The sequence below is a fragment of the Pyrus communis genome, chromosome 4 (assembly GCF_041283825.1).
Source record: "Pyrus communis isolate YQ-2024b chromosome 4, ASM4128382v1, whole genome shotgun sequence".
Classification (NCBI taxonomy): domain Eukaryota; kingdom Viridiplantae; phylum Streptophyta; class Magnoliopsida; order Rosales; family Rosaceae; genus Pyrus; species Pyrus communis.
In genome coordinates, this window is record NC_142568.1 from 20922501 (window position 1) to 20933404 (window position 10904).

Sequence of the window (10904 nt, forward strand, 5' to 3'; positions counted from 1 at the left end):
ACCGCTTGAAGGTGCCTTTGCTTTTGTTGGTGTAGAGCGCTTCCTCTTCACTCTTCAGTGAGACTCCTCCCATTTGCTTGGCCATAGCTTCTTGACCTGCAAGCAAATTTTCAAACTCAACAAGCGATGGTTGTGTCGGCCATCCTTGTATAGCGGCAATGAACCCTCGATATTCGGGTCTCAAACCATGGATAATTATTCTCTTCATCCTGGTTTCCCCAATAGGAGCTGTTGGATCTAATTTTGAAATTTCGCGGCATATTGCCTTCACCTTGTGAAAGTACTGGGCAATCGTCATGTCGCGTTGTACCATCGATAGCAGCTCATTCTCGAGAAGTTGCAATTTTGTATCGTTCCTCTTCGAAAAGAGTGTAACAAAAGTGTCTCATGCTTCCTTTGGCGTTTTAGCATCCCAAATGTGCTCCAACATTTCTTCTTTTATTGTGGTCTTTAAGGCAAACATTGATTTGCCTGCTTTAATTTTCCACTTCTGCAAGACGTCGTTAGCATCTTCCGCTGCCGGTTGTGTAACTTCACTACCACCGACAACCTCCTAGAAGTCTTGACCTTGAAGGTAAGACTCTATACACGTTGCCCACGTGTTATAGTTTTGGTTGTTGAGCTTCTTGATTCCTCCAACAACTTGAAGATCACCCATCGTATCGGCAAAACTTTGACTACACCGAACAAGCTTGAGTGACTACCGTGCAGAGTAATATACTACTCTCGACACAAAGAAGCTCCCTCTCAAGGTTTGTGATAACCCCAACAATAATCTCAAGAAATTTTTTCTGATGTGGAAGATCAGTCAAAACTGCAACCACAGAGCATACTCGGAATTTCAAGAGACTTTACAACCAATGCTCTACCAAGAATGATCCCTGACCGACTTGGCTCTGATACCAATTGTTGAAGAAGAAGAGTATCCAAGATAACTCTAATGATCCCAAGAAGAAGAAAATAGAGCACACTCTTAAAGAAAGCTCACAAAACAAACTAATTAGCAAAGCTTTTCTTATTTAGCTCTAGGCTTTGTTTTTCCTTGGATGATATACAATGCTTGGGGACTTGGGTATTTATAGCAAACCAAATGAAAGCTACACCACACACTTAATTAAACTAAGTTTATTTGCTACCACACAAAACACATTAATTGCACCTAATTATGTTGTCTTCCACACAACCTTACCTAACTTTGCAATTGTAAGCAATTACATCATCAAACTAGATATGGACTTGGACTTTAGATTGGGTTGTGGATTACTTATGGTTTTGGGCTTGACATTGATTCTCAACAGTTTTATGATTATATCACATGCAAACCTTAAGAGCAATATTACGCCTAGAGCGAGACATGTTCCCTCCGTGTTCCTTGGCATTATGCCTCTGCAGAAATAAACTCAAGTGAGCAAAACCTCAACATAACATGGCAAGCAGAAGAGGTGGAAAAAGATCAAGTAATATGCACTAAGATATCACCTTTAGTTCAGATTCAGTTGCAAAAACAACAAACTTCTTTGTTAAGCAGTCGTCATCTTTGCATAAGAAATGAGCTTGAGAAAAATGACTCTGCAAAATACATTATCACGTCAACTAAGAAGCGAGTCTCAATGATGGACTTTTCAAAGCATCGACGATAGTCAGTTGGAAATGCAAAACAACTGACCTCCAAGTCATCATAGTTATTGTAGTATTCATATTGTCCTGGATGTTGCCTGCATTGAAGATGCAGCAGTTATAAGTTTGCTAAAACTTTTAAAGTAAATAATTACCTTCAAATACTCGAAACAGGTTACCTTTGGCATATATGGCAAGTATAGTGCTCAGTGGACATATGCATGTACAACTCATTATCTCCATAAAACGGATTGCTGCAAAACTCACACATAGGATGTCCATTAATCCACATCTTTCAGTCTCATTGCCGTCTACCTCTAAATCACCTGTCTCTGTATACCCAATTGAGCTTTAGTATATAACTTTTGCTCACAGATAAAGATCTGTATTAAAACTTACAGTCAGATACATCACGGTGAAAATAATAAGCATCAGCATCAAGGTTAATGCTTCATGCTTCCAAATCAGAGAAGACTTTAGCCATTAAATCAGAGTAGGAGTGTATAAACTCCTAATAGATATATAACCAAAAAATGGGAAGTATAATCTTTCAAAAAAAAAAAAAAAAAGGGAAGTATAACAACGCCGATATGAGATATATTAATTATTCATCATTGTATATATGGTGTCATCTAAGTCATCTAAATGTAAAGCTCAACTTCCTACCGCCCAAACACACAGACTGCACATGAACAATCCATGATAATGGAACAAATGATTTTTCAGCTGCTTGACATTTTTAAACTCCCGTTGTCTCTTTGACCCTTCACTCTTTGGTTCTTTTATCTTATCACAAATGCCACAAGATAGCTTGCACATGGCCTTTATCATCTTGTAGTGATCAAGATCATCAAAAAATGTTTGTGTTCCTTCATGATACCAGTACTTTCCAACTTACAATGCTTCAACCTTGCGTTCTTGGCTAAAATTGGGTGGCGTTTGATGATGGTTTCGGACTCACTATTGGCTCAGGTACTTAAAGATAAATACTTTCCGAACACAACTTTTTTGGATGCAAAGTTGGGGTGTAAATCGTCATGGGGTTGAAAAGGTATTTTTCAGGGAAAAAAAATTATTGAAAGGGGGTTGCGCTAGAGGGTGGGGGATGGAACGAATATCAGAGTCATTGGAGATCCTTGCATTCCTTTACCCAACACTTTCAAACTTCAAACTCGAAATGCTTTGAGGCCGGAATGGGTAAGTGATTTGATTGATTTTGATTTGGGTGGGTGGAATATGGACATGGTACATGAGCTTTTTGATGAGGAAGAGTTAAAGTTAATTTTGGGAATACCATTGAGTTTGATAGGTTGTAAGGATAGGATTATTTGGCATCATACGAAACATGGAGGGTATACGGTTCGAATGGGGTATAAGGTTGTGATGGAGTTGCAAGCGAATGGGGAGTTTGGGAGAAGAGGTACAGCATGGCAAGTGAGAAGGTTGAAGGGGACGGGTTGTGGAAAGGAATTTAGGGGATTCATGTTCCTAATAAATTAAAAAAAAAAAATTATGTGGAGATATCGCAACGGTTCACTGGCGATAAGAAGGAGCTGGCTTCGGAGGCGTATGAATGTGGATGGTAGGTGTGTGGTGTGTGGCGCTGTGGAGGAAACGGAGAAACATCTTTTTTTCATGTGTGAATTTAGCAAAGTGTTGTGATTTTCTACCCATTACAAATTGATTTGTTGTCTCTGGTGGGACAAGACTTTAGGGGATGTTGGGGGGCTTTGCTGTCACGTATAAAAGGAATGGCAAGGCAGGAAGAAATTCTCCAGGACATGGTCTTTGTGTTGTGGAGAGTTTTGAAGTGCAGCAGTGATGTGGTGTTCAAGGGAAAACATGGAATCCAATGGAGGCAATTGAGGTATGGAGGAGACATGTGGGTGAGCATCAGGTAATTGAGAAGGAGGTGAAGGATTCTTTGGTTAAGTCAAAGAAGATTGGGGCACGGGAGGTTAGTGGAGCAACTGAAGGGTGGAGGAAACCAAAGTTTGGTACTTTGAAAGTAAATTGTGATGGATCATGGAATTTGAAGAGGGGGTTGGAGAGTTATGGGTGGGTGATTCAAGATTTTACAGGGTGTTTGCGGAAAGTAGGAAGGCGGGAAAGAGGCCTTTTAATTCAACAATCTTGGTGGAAGCGGAGGCCATTCGTGCAGCGCTTGTGTTTTGCAAAAATGAAGGATTTACAAAGGTGAAGATTGAATCGGATGCCCAGGTGCTATTGCGAATGATTAACAAGGAGATTGAAGTGGATGCTGATTTGGAATGTCTTATCTTTGATATTAATTCTTTGGTGAAGCATATTGGAGATGTCAAAATAAGGTTTGTGCCGCGGAGTAGCAACCTGGCTGCTCACTTGGTTGCCTCGTTTACTGCTAAACATGGTGGTCCATTGGTTTGGGACGAGATAGGCCTTGAATTTTTATTTAATATTCTTGTTATGGATGTAAACATTTTGATTAGATTATAAATAAAGTCTATTTTTTGGCAAAAATAAAATAAAAATAAAAAACTACCTTTTCTGTTGAATTATTGCAACCACCTTTTCGGTTGAATTATTAAGTGGGGACGTAAAGTTGTGGGAGGTGGATTGTCTGCCATCCCATTTCCATACTCTCCCTATGTCTTCCTGTGATGTGTGGTCATGATTAAGTTACGTCAATATTTTATATAATTTTTTATAGAAATAATAAAACAAAAGGTAATAGGAATATAAAATGTTGACGTGGCTTAACCGTGACCACACAAACAAGAAGGTATGAGAAGAGTATAGAAATAGGAGGGCAGACAATCCACTTCCAAAGTTGTGGCCCCAAATAAGCAAGGTTGCTGCACGCTAAGCTCACGTAATGGGCATGCATGCTTCTTTCACGTTTTTTGCAGGCCTTGTCCATCACGCCATCACCATTTCTCCAAAATTTTCTCCTTTCTTCACGTAGGCGTTTTGCTCTGCTCTTCTTTCTTCTTCCTGTGGGATGAGGATTCTCGATTCTCACATTTTATTTGTTCATCGTACATCATATGACTATTTTTTTTTATGTAATATTTGCATTTAATTTTAAATAAAAAATTTAAAATAATTTATATCCGCACGTTGTACGATGAACGAATATGATCATCACAAAGAGAATCCGGATGAGATTCAAATCTCTTCTGGTGGGCTTTGCACGAATACAATATTAGGACCCCTAGGATCCTCACAAAAAGGATCCAGATGGGATCCATATCCTTTTCGGTGGGCTTTACACTCATCACATCATAGGGGAGCCAAATTTTTTAAACCAAACGATGTGGTTGTTAATGATTGAATTATTACTTAAGTATTGATTAATATGCTTATTTTCTATTGGTGACACATTATTTGGTTTGCAAAATTTAGTTTAAAATTTTAATCTCCCAAACATTATCCATAAATAATATGGGGTAATGCTACAAAGACTAAATTTGCAGACATTTGAAAACTAATGAATATCGAATTTGATGATTAGTTCATTACTTAAGCGTTGATAAATGTAGTGCACTGTGATTCAACAAATGCCTTTTGCACGCAGTTGTTTATTAAATATTATTTCTCAATTTTTAAACACTTAAGAGGTGCGTAGTGCTAGTTATAAAAAAGTCTCTCGCACACGCATAATAATGTGATTCAATTAGTTGTCAAATGATCATTTTTTTTAACAAACAATATTATCTACACTAAAGGGAGGGAGTGGGCTTAGCCTCACAATGGGTTAGCAATCAGTTGTTTATTAAATATTATTTTTTTCTAATCTTAATGTAAATTCAATAAAATGTAGATGAAAATTGAAAGACTGCTTTTATTAATATGGATTCAGCTGCTTTAATTAGTTAAAAGATCGCTTTTATTAAATGCATTTATTATTCATTTCCATCTATATTAATAAATACATTTAAAACATGTCAATCACGCATAGTACGTCGTGATTCAAAAAATACCTTATGCACGCGCGTGAGCGCATGCATGGAGGCTAGTCTATATATAAAGATAATGGAAAAGGTGAATAATGATTTTGGTGTCACCAAGCTTCAACAAAAGCTTTTGGACAAAAATGCCCCCAAGACAAAAACTTCAAATGCATCCCAAAATAATGCATCAAATAAGACAGGGGAATTTTCGTCATTTTAACAGTATTTTTTAATAATTAATTTTTTTGTGGTTTTTTTTTAATTTTTTAATTAGTACCTCATAATAGGCTAGCAATAATGTGATTCAGTTTCTCTATTTTTAAACACGTACATCTTAAGATGCGTGTAATGCCTATTATAAAAAAAAAAGTCATTCGTACGTGGATAATAATGTGATTAAATTGGTTGTCAAATGATTGTTTTTTTTTTTTTTTAACAAACGATATTATCTACACTAAGGGGGAGGTGGTGGGCTTAGCCTCACAATGGGCTAGCAATAATGTGATTCAATTAGTTGTTTATTAAATATTATTTTCTGTATTTTTAAACACATTCAATACATCTTAAGAGGCGTGTAATGCCGTTTATAAAAAAGCTTTTTCGCACGCAGATAATAATATGATTAAATTAATTGTCAAATGATTGTTTTTTTTTTTTTTTAACGAACGATATTATCTACACTAAGAGGAAGGGGGTGGGCTTAGCATCACAATAGGCTAGCAATAATGTGTTTTAATCAATTGTTTATTAAATATTTTTTTTTCTTTTTCTAATGTAAATTCTATAGAGACCGATTTTATTATGTGAATTCAGCTGCTTTAATTGGTTTATCAGGGGTTTCTTTTAGCATAATCTAAAATTAGGGTAAATTACACTTTACCACCTCAGGTTTGAAGTCAATTTCAATTCCTTACAACATCTTTAAAACATTTCACTTTCATACCTCAAGTACTATTTTATTTCAATATAATATATCAGTTACATTTTCCATTTATTGATCTGTTAAGTGTTGACGTGACTGCCACATTTATGCTATGTGGCTACCAGATGTGGGCCATGTGGCAAAAAAAAATTTAACTTTTTTCTTAAAAAAAACCTTAATCTTCTATAAAACAAAAAAAATACAAAAGTTAGAAAATCCCGCGAAACCCAGATCCTATATCATCCCCCTTCCGCGAAACCAAGATCCCATATCCCCCACCACCGCCCCCACCCCTCGCGAAACCCAGATGCCATATCCCCCCCCCCCCCGGCTCATTGACTTTTTATCAGAGGGGTTGACGTTCAGTTCTCTCTTCCTACATACAAGAGGAATTCATATATTGATTGATTGGGGGGAAGGATTCACGCTACCTCCTGCTCCTACAGAAGATCGATTGGCGGGAACCAAAGGCGTTGACGATCGATTCCTTATTCCCCAGGTCGAAGCCTCATCGTCTTCCATCCGTCCGCACCCATCCTCCACCACCTCCTCCGCACCCATCCTCGCGAAACCCAGATGCCATACCTCCCCCCCCCCCCGGGTCGGAGCCTTATCATCTTCCATCCGTCCACACCCATCGTCCACCACCTCTTCCGCACCCATCCTTCACCTCCTCCGCGCACCCATCTTTCCCCTCCTCAACCCGAGCCCAACCTGCAACCCAGAAAGAAGAGAAAAAAAAAAAAAAAAAAAAAAAAAAAAAAAAAAAAAAAAAAAAAAAACCAGCGCACCCACCCTTGCACGCATCATCTTCCCTCCTCTACACACCCCACTCCTTATTAGGGAAGACGGGATCTGGGTTGCAGGAAAAGAGAGATGGGTTTTTTTTTTCTTTTCTTTTCTGGGTTGCAGGTAGTGGGTGCGGAGGAAGAGGTGGAGGATGGGTGCACGGTGGGTTTGGGGAAGACATGAAGGAGAAGAAAGGGGTGGGTTGCAAGGAAGGGGAATCGAGGAAGATGGAGATGGATTTTTTTTTAACTTTCTTTTCCTCTCCTCTTCTTCTTCTTCTAGGTTGCAGGTTGGGTGGGTAGGGGGTTGTGGGTTCAGCTTTTGTTTTTGGTTTTTTTTTTTTTTTTCTTTTTTTTTTTTTTTAATTTAGAAGATTAAGGTTTTTTAATTTTTTTTTTGCCACATGGCAGACATTTGGCAGCCACGTTAGCACTTAATGGATCAATGGATGGAAAATGTAACAGATGTATTATATTGAAATAAAATAGTACTTGAGGTATGAAAGTGAAATGTTTTAAAGATGTTGTAAAGAATTGAAATCGACCCCAAAACTGAAGTGGTAAAGTGTAATTTACCTCTAAAATCATTCATTTACTTCAAATATTTGACTTTCCTATTATCAATTTACGCATATAAATATATTTAAAACGTATAAATTGTGTGCAGTATGACATGATTCAAAAAATAATTTTTGTACGCACGTGAGCGCGTGCATGAAACCTAGTTATTATCGTAAGTGATAGAAGCTGGACTGAGGAGTTAAACAACAAATGAACTTCATTCTACGTACGTAGTCAATACTTTTTTTTTAATGGAAATGATAATTCATACAAGGGTTTGTCTCTCAATTAATAATTATGAAGGCAAATTGTATGTCCTCCTGTTTGAGTGCCCTTCTCATTCCCTCATATTTTGTGCGGTCACGGTTAAGTCACGTCAACATTTTATATTAATTTTTTATAGAGATAATAAGACAAAAAGTAATAGAAATATAAAATATTGACGTGACTTAACCGTGAACGCACAAATAAGAAGGGATGGAAGGGGCATTCAAATGAGGTCATACAATCTGCCTCCAATAATTGTACCAATTTTATCTGACAGCTTTTGATGGTACATAGTATTATTTGGGATTTGGATCCTCTTTGGATCCCCTCCTTGAGGATCCCGGAGATCAAGACACAAGGACCGTTCATCAAAGATCGTGCGCCATAATTAAATGTTTTTTACGCAAAACGAGATTACTTTACTTTTAAAAATATAAAAAAACATTTAATTGTGGTCGCACGATCTTTGATGAACGGTCCTTGTGCTTTGATCCCTGAGATCCCCAAGGAGGGGATCCAGAGAGGATCCAAATATGTATTATTTGAAAGATCTCAGTGAACGACTAGATACAAGCCACAAAATTCTCTTTTTTCAAGGACATCACATGTTTATTTGGTGAACGAAATGCACATTATTTTTATTAGGTGGAAATGCTATTGATTGCTATCCCTAATTCATGAGTAGCAGCCACCTCATGTGTGTTTTTCTGATTTTTTTCAAGAAAGTCTGGAGGCGTTTAAGAAAATATCTTCTTCTTCTTCTATTTTTTTTTTTTTTAATTTTAAGAAAAACTAATAAAAGAGCTTGAAAATTTTGAGTTTTAATAATAAATACAAAAAAAAGAAGATAAAGTGAATAGTACCAAGATTGATTTTTTAGTGTAAAAATGTGATTTTTTGTTACAGTAAACAGTACTGGAAGCTTTTCGTTAAAATTCCTTTGTTTTTCTAGAGTGTTTAATGTGTTTAAGAAAGTTGAATACACAAGATAAGGAAAAAAACAATCATCTGGTTTAAACAACTAAAAAATATTACAAAAAGGTACATCAAATTCAAAACTGGTAGTAATAACATTTGATATACATGCTTTGTTTTAATTTAGTTAGAACTTCCATCTATTTTTTGTCCCTTTAAACTCTTTATTTTGAATGAAATTTCTAACGGAGTTATTCAAAATGACACATTGTTCCACATAAAAACAAACTTGGGTATTAATACTTACAAACTTTTAGTTCAAAGACCAAAGATCGAACTATTATTGCTCCAATTTTCTCATATGAAAATATACATAAATGGAACTTTTCATAATTCCTTATATATATATATATATATATATATATAAGTAAAATTAATATTATACTAATGATAAACACCTCCTAGCTCGTACCATCGAGATTTTCTTAAAAAAGTAATATACTAAAAAAGTTGTTAAATTGCTTAAAAATTAGAAGGGCATAACTAATACTTCAAGAAAAATGGTTGACAAGTTCTCTATCTATTAGATATTGGTACCCAAAAAGAAAAATGCAACTTAAAACTTTACCAAATGGTCAACATTCGCCTCTTTCCCAAAGAAAGGGAGATGGAGGACTTGGACTAATGTAGATGGAAATGAATAATAAATACATTTAATAAAAGTAGTTTTTTAACTAATCAAAGCAGTTGAATCCATATTAATAAAAGCAGTCTTTCAATTTCCATCTATATTTTATTGAATTTACATTAAAATTAGAAGAAAAAAAGAATATTTAACAAACAACTGATTGTTAGCCCATTATAAGTCTAAGCCCACTCCCTCCCTTTAGTGTAGATAACATCGTTTGTTAAAAAAAATGATCATTTGACAACTAATTGAATCACATTATTATGCGCGTGCAAGAGACTTTTTTATAACTGGCACTACGTACCTCTTAAATGTTTAAAAATTAAGAAATAATATTTAATAAACAACCGCATGCAAAATATATTTTTTGAATTACAGCGCGTTACGCACGACTTAGACATTAAAAATGTATTTATATGAGTGAATTGCTTCAATATTTTTTATTTCGTTATTTTCTTTTTTTATTACCGGCGCTACACACCTCTTAAGATGTTTTGAACACAACATTCATGATTTTTCTTTTTTTTCTTTTTTATTGTATTTTTCTTCCCCATCACGTGGGCACCATCAACTTTGTCATTTGTTTATTCTTTTCTCTCTTCCCATTTATATTTATATTATATTACCAAATTACCCTTACATGATTTGATATATTATTTTGGGTATGTTTTGAATTTTTTTGGCTAAGGGGCAGTTTAGTCTAATTACTTTTTTATTGAATCACATTATTGCTAACCCCATTAAATAAGGATAAAATGACAAAAATGCCCTCACTTTTTGTCAAAGCATTTTGGCCCATTGTTTATTAAATTGAGAATTCATGGTTTCTTAATGCAGTAGTCTAACTCTAAACTACTCTAATTTTGAAAGAGAAATAGGAATTCGAACTTGAATGTAGGCAGTAAACACTCTACTTTGATCAACCGATTGACCTAACCTACATCTGCGGTTTTTATGTTTTCTTAAATCCAAATTGTTAGAGACAAATAAGGTTCAAACTTTGTGTCGGTGCGTTATGATAGGAAGTCAACAAAATCTAAAAATTGATCTAACAGCAATTGATCATAAAGTTTAACATCACTTGTACAATCAAGTAAACATTTTTAGATGTAAAATCCAAAAGTTGAGAAGGTAATTTTTTGTTACCTCTCATAATTAAACGTAAAAAGTTCAGTCCGAACTTTCTCCTTTTCGGCTCTTACCTTTGGTTCATT

At 35.6% G+C, this 10904-nt stretch overlaps 1 pseudogene across 1 annotated transcript in view; it reads right to left on the reverse strand.

Moving 5' to 3' along the window:
* The window catches only part of LOC137722140 (uncharacterized), an 11016-nt pseudogene extending 3984 nt beyond the window's left edge, over nt 1-7032 (reverse strand). Inside the window, exons 1-6 of the transcript XR_015961187.1 lie at nt 6903-7032; nt 2284-2510; nt 1797-2000; nt 1667-1715; nt 1480-1569; nt 1324-1386 (exon numbers count right to left, since the gene is read on the reverse strand). The product of XR_015961187.1 is annotated as an uncharacterized LOC137722140 (transcript). The remainder of the gene's footprint in view (nt 1-1323; nt 1387-1479; nt 1570-1666; nt 1716-1796; nt 2001-2283; nt 2511-6902) is intronic.
* Nucleotides 7033-10904: the final 3872 nt, after the last annotated feature.